Source organism: Piliocolobus tephrosceles, chromosome 1 (genome assembly GCF_002776525.5).
Source record: "Piliocolobus tephrosceles isolate RC106 chromosome 1, ASM277652v3, whole genome shotgun sequence".
NCBI lineage: Eukaryota > Metazoa > Chordata > Mammalia > Primates > Cercopithecidae > Piliocolobus > Piliocolobus tephrosceles.
In genome coordinates this window covers 150,342,420-150,357,763 of record NC_045434.1, presented here as the reverse complement: position 1 = coordinate 150,357,763, position 15,344 = coordinate 150,342,420, and the positions used below count along the sequence as shown (strand labels likewise).

Genomic DNA, 15,344 nt, shown 5'->3' with positions numbered 1-15,344 from the left:
AATCACAACAACTCAAAATTTCAGATATTCTTAATTCTCTTTAATGCCTTGATTTCCAGCAGAGGATTAAATGTTATATATTGTCTTAGATCTACAGTTAGATATGTATTGTATTGAATACATGTGCGTGTGTGGGTGTGTGTGTGTGTGTGTAGTAACATCATTATGTGCCTTTGTTTATACTGAGACATGATAATAATGGGGAAAGTCTAATTATAGGAAGGTTAATCTCAGAAGATCTCTCTCTTACAGATTTATATATTATTCATTTGGTTAGAAAATGTTTATCACTTGCTATGCACCAGGGACTGAGATAGGCGCTATTGATTTAAAATGTAATAAAATAGTTGTTTTCCAGTAGCTTATATGTTATGGAAGAAAATAAACATTAACATAGATTAAAAATACAATTATATCAAGTTATATGAGAAACATATACATAAAATATGTATATCTAAGGAAAATTCACCCAACGCAAATAAAGATAGAAAGATGGCAATGGCAATACAAAGATTTTTTTGGAATATGTTGTAACTATCCAAATGGACAAAAACATTCCAGGTTGAGTTATACACATATGAAGACTGGACAAGATGAGGGCCCATTCGCAGACCCTGCATTCATCCTTGTGGCTGTAATTGAACTACTTAGCTAATCACACCTAAAATTATTTCCTTTATTCACTTTCAAGATATGAACAAATGTATCTTTTTGTAGATATTTCTGGAGAAGCCAGATGAATGTGGGAACTATTTTATATTGATCTCTGAGTAGTTTACAAGATCATAATTAGTACACAGTAAGTGCTCAGAATGTGTTTAATGGGAATATTTTTGTCAGCTCTAAATGTTCCTTGTTTGGAGATTTAGTCTTTAACACATTCATTTAAAAAGTAATTCTCTCTCATATTAATTACTACTTTTCGAGGAATAGAAATACTTTGCCACATCTCCCTTTTGATTAAAAATACTCATATATTGAAAGTGAACTAGGCTCTTGGATATTACGTAAGGAACACTAACATGCTTTAGCTTCTCTCAAGTACTAAGTGTATAACATATGTTCATACCCCAGATAAAAAATATCATGTATTTTTATTTTTGTTTTCTTGATGTTATCTGATTCTGTTTTTAAAAATTTTTTAAAAATGTGGTTAAGACTGAAAAGTGTATTTTCTTGGGCACTCGTGCTCTGTAGCTACCTCTCCAACCTGCTGAACTTCCTTGTTTTGAACACTCCAGTCTCATCACTTGATAAATCCACCAAAAATAAGCCAAACCAACCCCTTCTTGTTTCTGAAAGGTGGAAACCCCAAATATACTACCTGGTAAAAAGTTAGTTCTTTTATTCTGTATTTCTGCATACACCTAACTGTCATTAAAACCTTTTATTCACAGATATTACTATAGTGGAAGGATGGAAAAGTATTAATTATATCTCAATATTTGGTTTTTAAGGGTTGAGAGGAATGAACATCAGGGATTAGCTATGTCAAAAATAACCCAATTTACTTTTTGCGTAGGTTAATTACTTACCAAGAAAGAAAATTATACGAACATATTGAGTGTTTGACAATTGTTGACAGTTTAAGCAATAAAATAGAGTAGTGTGGACAAGTTGCTCACATAGCCTGACACAGACCTAACTGGTTACGCCACTACAACTTGTATTGGTGGTGGATTCACGTCCATATGGAAGGAGAATGTCAGCAGTGCTCAATAAGAATCTGTATTTGGCTGTTTTGTTTTCTCAATTTTAAATAACTTGGATGGATCTCTGGGAGACGCGTTTACTGATAAAACTATACCAGAGGTCAGGTGTTCAGTTTCAGTCATTACAACATGCTAATGACACACAGATGTTATTTTGCCATTAGAGGCCAGACAGAATAGTAAAGTGCATAAATGCAGTACTATGTTAGGACACTGATGATGGAACCAGGAGTGTTTACATAAATATAAAAAATGTAAGGAAGGAGAAGAATGTTTGCATTTGCTTGTGAATTTGTTCTCAGTTGATCTAGTAGAAAAAAAATAAATATGGTAGACTTGAGGTGATTATAATAAAATATCTTAAACAAGAAGTCTCCTAACAATAAAAGAGACTATTTTATGAGAATATAAATTCCTTGTCATCAGAAGGTTTCCAGAGACTATGGAAGAACATTAGGATTAGAAATGGGATTACTACACTGAATGGATGCTTGAGTCAAACAATACTGTTGAGATTTTTCAACTGTGCATTCTTTGAGTATTTGCTGCAATACATACCTTTGTGTATGAGGAAGTAAACTCAAGGAAAATGCCATTAGAGGGCCTGGTTTTTAGCAACTGAAAAATGAGATCTGAGGGAGGTAAGTGATGAACAAAAAGCATTTGTTGTTCAGGACTGGCAATAGGACTGGTAGACAACTGGGGAAAAGGAGGAGAAAAATAAGACGGGAGGCAACAAAAATGTAGATAAAATGAACAAGTCCATAAGAGGAGAGAAATGGAATTTCTTCTTACATTTCACGTATAGTTTTTCCCTTTCTTGAAGTATTTTTAAACAAAACCATATAAATACAAAGTATGCACCAACAATGTCAACATCGGGTGCACTTGTGAAGGTAAATGTTGGATTTTCAGGAATTTTGTGAGTTGCATTTTAAATATATTCATTATTAAAATTAAATCATATTAAAGTTAAATTATATTAAAAGCAAAAATTTTAGAAACTCAAAATGTCACTTTCTCAATATTTTATTACATTTTACTGTTATGTGTTATCTTGGATTATTTGCATGTATTGAATCTATATGGTAGAAATGGTCTGCTACTGCATATCTCTCCTCAACTTTGTATTTAGTGATATCAATCTGAGAGTGGCCACAGTGGCAGTATTTACAGCATGGAAATTGGCAAATGCTATAAATTATGGCTTTTCTTTTGAGATATTTATCAGCAGCCTACCAACCTTTACCTATACAGAAGATACATTTAAAGTTATTCATTTCATAAATACTGAAATATGTCATAATAATAGAATATTTCATAGTGTTCCCAACAGATATTGAGACCATGAAGAGGAATCAAAGGCAGGTCTTGCCCTCAAAAAGTCTAGAATGTAGTTAAGAGAGAAAACGAGAACATCAGTAACTATAAAGTGGAACATCCTAAGAGTCATAAGAAAGGTTCAGAGAAAAAGATCATGGTACTTCAGGTGAGAGGATGACTAACTTTAACTGGAAGTAGACAGAAGAGGGGCAGGTGGAGAGGAGAATCAGAAAATACTTGATGAGAAGAAATTTGAACTTGGCTTTGAATAATGGAACAAATTTGGACTTGGGAGGATGAATAGAGAATTGTGAGATCAGCATTTGGAAATAAACAGTTATGTAAACATATAGGACATATTTGCCGATCAGGCAGTTTAGCTTTACAGCTAAACTTGGTAGAAACAAGATTAAAATGTTAGGATGAGAATAAATTATAGAGCACTTTGAGTTAAAACATTGCTAAAATAATGGACACAAAAACAAACATGTAGTAAATGGCTAGTTAGTGTATTCCCTCTGAGAGCCTGAAGTTTCAAAGACTTAAACCAGTTCTTGTTTAATTCTTGGAATGGAAAGAACATTTGATTAATATCTTTGTGGGAGGGAAAAAAGAGACTACTTTTTGCAATTTGAAAACTCCATGGCTGGTTTTATACTGGGTTCTCCCCCTATGATATGAATATCCTATCAAGTGTTTATACCTAAGTAAATTTTTATGAGTTTGTCTGCATTATAGAAGTCACAGTGTATGCATCCAGATTGATTTGTTAGTATAAATAGATGGAAATATGTTTCTCAGTTGATGAGTAACATAAGAGCCCTTCTCATCCTGTTTCACCAAACAGCTAAACCCACACACTTTCTTCCACACTTCCTCTTTTTTTCCCACATCTATCTCTGTATTGTTTTTAATCTCCAGAGATAGGATGACCACCTGCCTTTCCAACATATTGCAAAAACAACAGTGACTATGGTTGTTTTTTTCTAGTTATTTTATTGAAAAATAAAAATGTACCAAATGGCAGCAGAGTCACCAGCTGATAAGAAGGTTTTTATGTATATTACACTGTGTTTTTGATAGAGAGTTGGCAATACTGTTCTAGGATTTTAATATCAAACTGTTTCCATCAGGCTGGAAGCTGTAACACTCAAATGGTACCTTCAGGAATTGAGTTGTATGCTTGCTACTGTAAGGTACTTTTTGAAATGGGACATTAAGCAAAATTTATAGAAGAAAAAAGAATTTTTCTTAACTAGTAGAGAAATATCTTATTTATTTCTAGGTGTTGCAAAGTGGCTAATTGATTACCAAGCTCACTTTCCTCTTCTTGGCACACAACTAAATTATGATTCCCAGATAAAGTTACTTATGATTGAGTTTTAAGCAGTGGAATATGAGAAGTGTGTGCTGTTTCCAGGATTGGCTCACATAAACCTCCCAGGAGTTATCCTCCTTGCTATTTCCTTAGAAATTGGAAATCACAGATTGAAGAGGGCATAAATGCGAAGTAGAACAGAACTAATCTCTAGAGAATGTGGGCTGCCTGTAGGAACAATTGATTGGGTTTTTTTTTGTTTGTTTTTGTTTTTTAGACGGAGTCTCGATCTGGAGTACAGTGGTGTGATCTTGGCTCACTGCAACCTCTGCCTCCCGGGTTCAAGCGATTCTTCTATCTCAGGCTCCTGAGTAGCTAGGACAACAGGCACCTGACACCACACCTGGCTAATTTTTTTTGTGTGTGTATTTTTAGTAGAGACGGGATTTCATGATATTGACCAGGCTAGTCTTGAACTCCTGACCTTGTGATCCGCCTGCCTCAGCCTCCAAAAGTGCTGGGATTACAGGCGTGAGCCACCGCGCCCAGCCTGGGATGTTTCATTAGCAACAATAAATAATAGGCCTACACCGTTTTATAAAAGATATCTACCAATAGTTAGAGAACTAATTTTGATGCTATATAGCCTACTCAAGAGAAGACTCAAGATACAAAATTTCTTAACAAAAATAAAAGGAGGAAAATATTGCCAATTCATTTCATGAAACTGACATAATGTGACATTAAATATAGGCAAGAACTGTACAAGAAAAGCAATTTCACTTATAAACACAGAAAATTTTTAATTGCAACACTGGATTCATCAAGTGAATCCAGTAATGTCTATAAAAATGTTGCCTAAGCAAGTGTTCTCATCCTAGGAATGAGGAAATTATTTAACAGCTTGTAAATTTAATACTTCAATTCTTCAATTCAGATTTAAGGTATGTGTGTGTGTGTGTGTGTGTGTGTGTGTGTGTGTGTGTGTGTGTATAATCATGTCAATAGACATAGAAAAAGCATTATATAAAAATACTATAATTTATAACAAAAAGTTGCAAGCTAGGGATAGTTTCTTTCAAAATATGACTAAAAAGATACAACAAAATTCACAGTGCTCATTATCTGTAATTGTGAAATGTTAGGCATATTTCATTAAAACTGAAACAAGATAAGGAAGTTCACTTTTTCTGTTTCACATTATAGTAGAGTTCCTAATCAGTTCAGTAAGGTTTAGAAATAAGTTAAAAGGATAAGTATTAAAAGCAAAGGTGCAAACAAGTCATTGCTAATAGATAACTTGTCTTTGTAGAATATTCAAGAGAAGATACGTACTATTGGAGTTGATAGGACAATTCAACTGGATTACAGAAAATATGTTAACTCTTCCCCCATAAATCTATAAATGTGACACAATTACATTAAATTCCATTTTATTTAGATAATTAACAAATTCAAACTTTTATTCATATTGAAGAGTAAAGGATCAAGAGTAGTCAAGAACAATCCTAACAAAGAAAAGTAAAAGAGAATAACTTATCCTTTCAAATTCTCAGTGCTAATTATAAAACCCCGGGAAAAAATACAGCCTAGAATAAAACTGGCACTCACAAGAAAACTCACAGCACTCACAGAACAGATACAGACAGGTTTTGAATATGATAGCGGAGTATTACAAATCAGTATAGAAAGATTCAGTCAATGGTGGTAGGCAATTGGCTATGCTTTGGGAAAAAAAAAATACAAATGAATTTGGACCTCATATCATATACATAAATAAGTTATGCATAGATTAAAAGTCCAAATATTAAAATCAAAATTTTTAAATATTTTAATTATATAGAATTACCTTATAGTATTGAAGTAGGAAAAAGAGTAAGACATAAAACACAAACCAGATGAAAAAGATTGGTAAATGTGACTATCTTAAATGCAAACAGTCAAACTTTGGTATATGTGAGATATCATAAACTGATTTAAGTAAAGCCACACTGCAGGAGATATTCCCACAGAATTTAAACAAACAAAGATTAGTATTCTGAATATATAAATAATTTCAACAAGTCAAAATGTTAAAAAAGGTCTACTAATAGGAAAATGGATAAAGAATATGAATGCAAATTTTAAAAAAGGGGAAACTTTAATGGCCAATTATTCGAATTATTTGACAAGAAGTGTACCTTTACTTTTAGTCAGAAAAATTTAAATAAAAATGTCACAACTTGAAATTCATAATATTGGTGACATTTAAAAAATTAGGTAATACCAAGTTGATGAGAAAATGAAAAATCATTACTGAAAACAATATAAATCTGCAAATAATTTGAAAACAGCAAATAACACTGAAGATACACATATATCTCTACAATTTCATTTCTAAGTATTTGAATGCCCTACAGGAAATATTTAGAAATGAAATTGTAGAGATTTGAAAGTGTGGTCCTGAATCACTGGGGAGCTTTTTACAAATACAGATGCACTCAGATTAACCAAATAAAAAATGCAACTTAACAATATCTGTAGATAATTTATATCTACATTAAATTTGAGAAGCATTGCCCTGGACTAAAGCAGTGTTTCTCAATATTGAATGCACATTAGGATCACCTGAGATGTTCTCAAAATGTATCAATTCATTGGCCCCACTGCTGAAAAAATAGAATGTCCATCTATACTGAAGAACTTCCCAAATGATCCATTTCATTGTTCATCCATGGAATCTCTGTACTAGAGAAAATCTCACATATGCACAAGGAAATACATGAAAGAGTATGTAGTTTCCAAAAGCAAAAATCTGAACAAATCCTAATCGACTATGTGTTTATAAACTGTTAGGTTGTATAATATAATCTTCAACTGCAGACATTCTCAAAATATATCAATTCATGGGCCCCACTCCTGAAAAAATTGAATTTCCATCTATACTGAAGAACTTCACAAATGATCCTTTTCATTGTTCAACCATGGAATCCCTGTACTAGAGAAAATCTCACATATGCACAAGGAAATACATGAAAGATTATGTAGTTTCCAAAAGCAAAAATCTGAACAAATCCTAATTGACCATGTGTTTACAAAATGTTAGGTTGTATAATATAATCTTCAACTGCAGACAAAATGAGTTTACTGGGTCCCTGTGTATCAATATCAACTATTCTGAAAAATAAAATGCTGAGTGCAAAAAGACAGTTGGGAAAGAACTGTGCAGTATGAAATTACGACACCATTTATGAAAATATATGTCAATTCTGTACTATTATTTAAAAACTAAAAGTTCAATCCTTTAGGAAAGGAGCAGTGTTTTGTTTAAAATATACTGTGAAATGCAGAGCTGCTACAATTTAGACCAGGTTGAACTTTGGGGATCATTTCAAAGGCCTCATTTGGTCCCAGAGAAATAGTGCATTTCTGGGTGTACATGTAGGTCACAGATAAGCCAATCTTATGGTCATTAAAATCTAGCTTTTGCAGCAATGCTGATGCTAATGTTGCTCTCCTAACTGGATATTAACATAGTTCTATATTCTAATTTTTAACATTCAGCTGACCTGAATTCCCATCCAATCTCCTGCCGTCTCTACCACCACACATATTCATACGATTTTCCTTCCAAGCATATAGAAGTCCCCTCTGTGTACTTTCCACTCCCATCTCAGGAGGCACTACAGAGCCTGGGTCATGTTTCAGCCATCGCAAAATGAGTCATCCTATTTACATACCTGGACTGGAAGAGTACAAGGTGCTTTTTAGAAAAAGATAGTCTGTTAATGTGCAGCACTATCATCAACTAGGTTTTTTGTGTGTGTAATTTTGGAGGTAGTGATAGACAAAGTCATTTCTCTCTTTAGGAAAAAGAACTCAGAAACAGGTTTTGATTTTGTGCATTTTCATTAAATTCAAATAATCTAGAAAATTGAGTGAGATCAAAAGCTACAAGAAAGGCTCAAGCAAGCTGGATGCGGCATAGCCTGTGGTGACCAAGATTTTGTTGTTGTTGTTATTTTGTTTTTGTTTTCTTCACAGTGAAGAATGACTTACAATTAAGTGAAATAATTTTTCAAAGTGAATTCTGCAGCAAAAACTCCTTCTTAATTTTATCCAACAGAAAGTTTACAAATGCCTATCATCTACAGGTATTATGTTCCCTTAAGGCAGGAGTCATACTTCTTTACAATCTCTTTAGAGAGCCAGGGGTATAGAAGTACAAAAAGACATCACAAAAGAGGGAGGTAAATTGCTTAGTACCAAATAAGGGGATAAAAATTCACTTCTGGAGGTGTCGAGAGAAGCAATTTGGCCTACAGTGCTCAGAAAGACTTTTTAAAAGTTGTAAGTTTTATATAGGGGCCTGATAAAGATTACTAGGGACTTAACGGTAGGAACTATGGGTTGGTCATTTTTACAGCACGTACTTACATAACTGAAGCTCATTAAATATTTGCAGATGGTGAGAGACAGGATTTGTATCATTAAAGAGGAGAAGAACTTCAGACAAGCCAGTATTGCTTGCAGAAAGACAGATGGGAATGCCAAAGGAGAGCAGGAAATATTTCTTGAATACTTAATATGTGTGAAACACTGTGCTACATACTTCATATCCATTACCTCATTTAGCAGTGCTTCGCAGTACCACACAGTCATGCTATGAATTAGGAATTATTAACCTAATTCTAAGAGAAGAAAAATCCGAGACCAAACCGACCATAATCGGCAAGACTGGATCTCAACCCAATACTGTTTTTCCCTAAATCTTATAGTTGGTATCTTAAACATGCTGCCTGCTCACAAGGATCTAAGCTATTGAGTCATGGTAAGAAGATTCAAAATGAAAATATCCAATGTGAAATCTAAGGCCACGGAATTTGGATTTAGGCTGCCTTGAAACTCTGGTGCTTACTGTTTGACATTGAACAAACGACTTAAATTTTGTGATCCTCTATTTCCTTCTGTAAAATTTGGATAGTTAGAGAAAATACATCATAGTGATTTGGAGGACAGTGTATAAGGTAATAAGTATACAGAAATAGCACATTACCTGACATAAATTATGTACTTGATAAATGTATGCTTTATAGAACTAACATTAAATGCTGTTGGATTGAAGAACTTAAGCAGTCTTTCCTGTTTTCTTATTTTTAAGTTTCAGAATGGTTCTGAATAATATATACATTTCTCTTAATTTATTTAGTTGTCTTTGTTTCCTTCTAAATAACATTCTCTGAGCACTGACTCCTTTTCTATGATTAACTTAGTCACAAGTTCTCTGTTTCTGCAGATCATTTTTATTGAATATCTTTAGAAAAAACAAACAGCTTATATTGTTTAACCTGCATCACTGTAGTATCTAGTTGCAGAAGGTACTCAAGCATAAAATCTGTATGTTTTTATCAGAGGTATCATTCCTTGTCATTAAAAACGTTTATGAGTCTTTAACATTGGCCAATAGATGGCTGATATTAAAGGACACAAAGAGCCAAATATTCTCACCCTTCCAGACCAGATACTCTCTCCTCATACAAGACGAACAGAGCACAGCCAGGTGAGAGAACGTGCTGTAGAGAGCCAGCTCTCCTGAAGCTATGACTGGCTTTTTGAGAGTATCACTGATCCAGATCATTTAGAGAGTAATATCAGACTTGATGAAGCAGAGAGTCCCTACATTTAGCCTAAAGACAAACAGCAACTGAAAAAATACAGAAAAAATCTTCAAGAGAAAGTTCACGGTGAATATCCTCTTAAATGATAAATAAAAGATACAGAGGCTAAATTTAAAAAAATGACTAAAAAGTAAACAAAGAAAGTATACAAAAAAGAAAAGTGACAAAGCTAAGACATTAGGTGAAAGTAAAAAGTACAATTGCATGTAATAAAAGAACAGGATAAATAATAACTAGCATTAATTATATCTTCATTATGTACCAAGAACTATTCTAAGTACATACATATTAAAGAATTACATCTTCACAATATTTATGTGAAACATTTTCACTCCTATTTTGCTGATGGGGAGACCAAGGCAAACTCATTAACTTGCTCAGATCACTTAATTGTTAACTAGATATCTAGGATTCAAACTGAGCTGATCTGAGTCTGAAATCTAATATTCTTTTCCTCCAAGGCTCTACAGGCAGAAAACAAAAACAGTTGAGCTTTATAAGACAAATCTTGGATTGAAGAGGAACATATTGCGTGGAGAAACCTTAGCTTCTCACAGAGCTGAGGAAGAGTGTTGATACCTTACCCTAATAATCCCTTTAATCCCCTATTTTGTGAGTACACCTATGAATGCATTCAAAGACTGGGGTGTAAACAGTTTATATAAGTAGCCAAAGCTACTATATGAAGACATTTACCACTCTGAATTATTAAAATCATATCCTCACGTATCTGCCTTATTAGACTGTGAGCCTTTTGAGGGTAGAGGAAAAGATCTTGTATTGAATGGTGTGTTCTTCTTCTTCTTTTTTTTTTTTTTTTTTGTTATACTTTAAGTTCTGGGATACATGTGCAGAAAGTGCAGATTTATTATATACGTATACATGTGCCATGGTGGTTTGCTGCACTCATCAACCCGTCATCTACATCAGGTATTTCTCCTAATGCTATCCCTTCCCTAGCACTCCACCCCCTGACAGGCCCCGGTGTGTGATATTCCCCTCCCTGTGTCCATGTATTCTCATTGTTCAACTCCCACTCACGAGTGAGACTATATGGTGTTTGATTTTCTGTTCCTGTATTAGTTTGCTGAGAATGATGGTTTCCAGCTTCATCCATGTTCCTGCAAAGGACATGAACTCATCCTTTCTAATGGTTAAATAGTATTCCATGGTGCATATGTGCCACATTTTCTTTATCCAGTCTATCATTGATGGGCATTTGGGTTGGTTCCAAGTCTTTGCTAGTGTGAACAGTGCCACAGTAAACATAAGTGAGCATGTGTCTTTTTGGTAGAATGATTTATAATCCTTTGGGTATGTACCCAGTAATGGGGTTCCTGGATCAAATGGTATTTCTGGTTCTAGATCCTTGAGAAATCGCCACACTGTCTTCCACAATGGTTGAAATAACTTTCACTGCCACCAACAGTGTAAAAGTGTTCCTATTTCTCCACATCCTCTCCAGCATCTGTTGTTTCCTATTTATTTATTCATTCATTCATTCATTCATTCATTCATTCATTCATTCATTTATTTGAGAGACACTCTCGCTCAGTCGCCCAGGCTGGAGTGCAGTGACATGATCTCGGCTCACTGCAAGCTCCGCCTCCCGGGTTCACATCATTCTCCTGCCTCAGGCTCTGTAGTAGCTGGGACTACACGCGCCTGCCACCACTCTTGGTTAACTTTTTGCATGTTTTTAGTAAAACGGGGTTTCACCGTGTTAGTCAGGATGGTCTCGATCTCCTGACCTCGTGATCCGCCCGCCTCGGCCTCCCAAAGTGCTGGGATTACAGGCGTGGGCCACTGCGCCCAGCCACAGAAGCTCTTTAGTTTAATTAGATCCCATTTGTCAATTTTGGCTTTTGTTGTCATTGCTTTTGGTGTTTTGATCATGAAGTCTTTGCCCATGTGTATGTGCTGAATGGTATTGCCTAGGTAGTTTTCTAGGGTTTGTATGGTTTTAGTTCTTAAGTTTATTATTTGCAGAACAACTGACATACTGTAAGTGCTCAAAAATCCTAGTTTGATGTTCTCCCCATCCCTCTTCCTTATCCCTGTAACATACTGTTCATGTCCTCATATTCCACTTTCAATCAAAATTATTTGTTTTCTTTCTACATGGTAGCCTCTGTGCACTTATGCTTTGCCTTCCTCTTTATTAAGAGAGGCCTCTGTTCGCATCCAGCCTCATCCCTTCATTTGAACACTAAGCCCATTCACTTTAACTACTCAAGGGCTTCATTTCACTACTCCTCCCATTCTCTCCCACATCATCCAGTGTTTCACCTCTATTAGATCATTCCCATAGCATGTGTTATAGTTCCTCAATCTTTAATAAAAAATAATCAGAAACAGAAAAACAACAAAAGACTTCTTGAGCAATCTTTTCTGTTTATTGCCTCATTTTACAATGAAATGCCTCAAAATAGTGTTTGTAGTCATCATATAATTTTCTCTTGATTTCTTTCTAATTACACTTTCTCCACTACTACTTCCTGCAACTACCTTCTTTCCTACCATCCCACAATGAAGCATATTTCTCAACCCAGTGACCGGTTCTCAGCTCTCATCTTACTTAGTGTATTACTCAACGTTTAGAGTAATTGATCACTTTGTTCCCCTTGAAACATTTTCTCCGCTTTTCTGGACATCACACTCTCCTGGTTTTCTACTAACCTTTACTGGCCTCTCTTTGCCAGTCAGCTCTGATGGTTTTTTTCCCCTTGTCTCCCTAGTCTCCTGATGTTAGAGCATCTCAAGCATAGATTGTTGGACCTCCTTTTATCTACATTACTGCTTTAGTGAGTCCATCACATTTTATGGTCTGAAATATCAACTAAAAAGTCAACAACTCTTCCCTGAATTGTAGACACAGATCTCCCTCATTTCTTTCCTTTCGGTTCAAGATTAGATGTACAATTCCCTGCTCAGTATCTTCACATGGCTGTCTGGTACATATCTCAACATGTCTAATGAAAACTCTTGTTATTTCCACTCAAGCTATCTATCATGTCAGCTTTTCTTATCTCAGTTAATCATAACTAGTTTTTCCAATTTGCTCAAACCAAAATCCTTGAAATCACCCTCGGTTTCCCTCTTATTCTCACACTCCACATCTATTATCAGAAAATCTATTTGCCTCTAACTTTAGAGCCTCCCAACTTCTCCTGCTGTTGTCCATGTCCCAGGCAATCAGTTCTCAACACAGAAGTCACAGTAATTCTAATAAAATAAATCAGATTGCATTGCTTTTCTGCCCAAACACTCCAATAGTTTCTTATCTGTTATGTACTGCATTCTGTTGTTAGCAGAAATAAGGACATTAAAGGTGATTCTGATGAGGGTTCTGAAAGGAAAAAGGGAAGACAGTAGTGCAAGCTATCATTATTTTAGAAAACATATACATCATTAACATAATGTTAGTAGAAATATGAACACTAAAGACGCTCTGGTAGGGTCTCAGATGAAAATGAGGAACATGTTATCAGAGACTGAAAGAAACATGGTCCATGCTATGGAGTGGCAAAAAATTGGCTGAATTGTGTTCTAGTGTTTTGTGGAAGGTAGAGCTTAAAAACAATAAACTTAGATATTTAGCTGAAAAGATTGCTAAGCAAAATGTTGAAGGTACAGCTTGGATTTTCCTTACTGCTTATGATAAAATGAGAAAGGAGAGAAATAAACAGAAGAAGAAATTATTAACAGAAAAAAAAAAACAGAACTTAAAGATTTAGAGAATTATCAGTTTACACATACTACAAAAAAATGAGAAAATGTGTTCTGGAAGGGACAACAAATGGCTAAACAAGTACTCCATAAAGAGATTGCCCCTGGATTTAATCAGCTGTCTCTCCAGTACCCAGCACAGGAAAATAGGACTATTCATATGTGAACATGCTTTATCCTTCAAAAAAAGAAAGCATGACCTTGAAGGTAATTCAGACATCATCAGAGCTCCCACTTGCACCACAGGCCCACAGTATACATGCCCAGGAAGCAAGACTGTTTACTTCTCAGAGAGGGTGGGGCCACCTCCTAGATTTCAGTAGCCAAACTGCGCCTTAAAGAGTCATGGGGGCAGGATAATGCTTAAGGCTATGGAGGTGATGCTGCTGCCTTGTTCGGCCTGGAGAGCAGAGCATCTGGCCAAAGAGGAGTATTCTTAAGCCTTAAGATCTAATAAAATGCCTTGATAGGTTTTAGAATGGCTTAGGACTCATCATGTCTTTCTTCTTTCTGATTTCTCTCTCTCAGAATGGGAATGTTTATCTTATTCCGAATCCACTGTTGTAATTTTAACACACATAACTAGTCTTGTTTCACAGGTTCATAGCTGGCAAGGAACTTTGCCTCAGGATGAGGCATACCTCTTGACTCACCTATATTCTATTTAGATGATATTTAGGTGAAACTTTGCACTTGAAATTTATGCCGAAATGGGTTAAGACTTTTGGTGCTGTTAGCACGGGGTGAATATATTGCAAGTGAGGACATGAATTTGGGGAAGTGGGACAGAGGTAAGAATATTGTGGGCCAAATTGTGTTCCCCTAAATTTATATGTTGAAATCCTAACCTCCAATGTGACTTTGAGGGTTTGTAGACAGGGCCTTTAAGGAGGTAACTCACGTTAAATGAGGTCTTCATGGCTGGCCGGTAATCTAATGTGACTGATGTCCTTATAATAAGAGGCAGAGACATCAGACCACTCTTTCTTTCTGCATACACACAGAAAAATGGCCATGTGAAGACACAACCAGAATGTGGCTATATATGAGTCAAGAAGAAAGATACCACCAGAAACCATCCTTGATAGCACCTTGATCATGAAGTTTCATAAAAATAAATATATTTTTGAGAAATGTCTGTTCATGTCCTTTCCCCACTTTTGGATGGGATTGTTTGTTTTTTTCGTGTATATTTGTTTGAGTTCTTTGTAGATTCTGCAAATTAGCCCTTTGTCAGATGAGTAGATTGCAAAAATTTTCTCCCATTCTGTAGGTTGCCTGTTCACTCTGATGGTAGTTTCTTTTGCTGTGCAGAAGCTCTTTAGTTTAATTAGATCCCATTTGTCAATTTTGGCTTTTGCTGCCGTTGATTTTGGTGTTTCAGACATGAAGTCCTTGCCCATGCCTATGTCCTGAATGGTACTACCTAGATTTTCTTCTAGGGTTTTTATGGTATTAGGTCTAACATTTAAGTCTCTAATCCATCTTGAATTAATCTTCGTATAAGGAGTAAGGAAAGGATCCAGTTTCAGCTTTCTACTTATGGCTAGCCAATTTTCCCAGCACCATTTATTAAATAGGGAATCCTTTCCCCATTTCTTGTTT

At 35.3% G+C, this 15,344-nt stretch overlaps 1 protein-coding gene and 1 long non-coding RNA gene across 3 annotated transcripts in view; both read right to left on the bottom strand.

Annotated features, from left to right (window-relative positions):
- The window catches only part of NEGR1 (neuronal growth regulator 1), an 896,443-nt gene that overhangs the window by 394,826 nt on the left and 486,273 nt on the right, over positions 1-15,344 (bottom strand). The gene's annotated exons all lie outside the window — the stretch shown is intronic.
- Positions 5,770-15,344, bottom strand: part of LOC111540872 — a 20,639-nt gene continuing 11,064 nt past the window's right edge. The window contains exons 2-3 of the long non-coding RNA XR_002731115.2: positions 9,841-10,057; positions 5,770-6,077 (exon numbers count right to left, since the gene is read on the bottom strand). This is a non-coding gene — a long non-coding RNA (uncharacterized LOC111540872). The remainder of the gene's footprint in view (positions 6,078-9,840; positions 10,058-15,344) is intronic.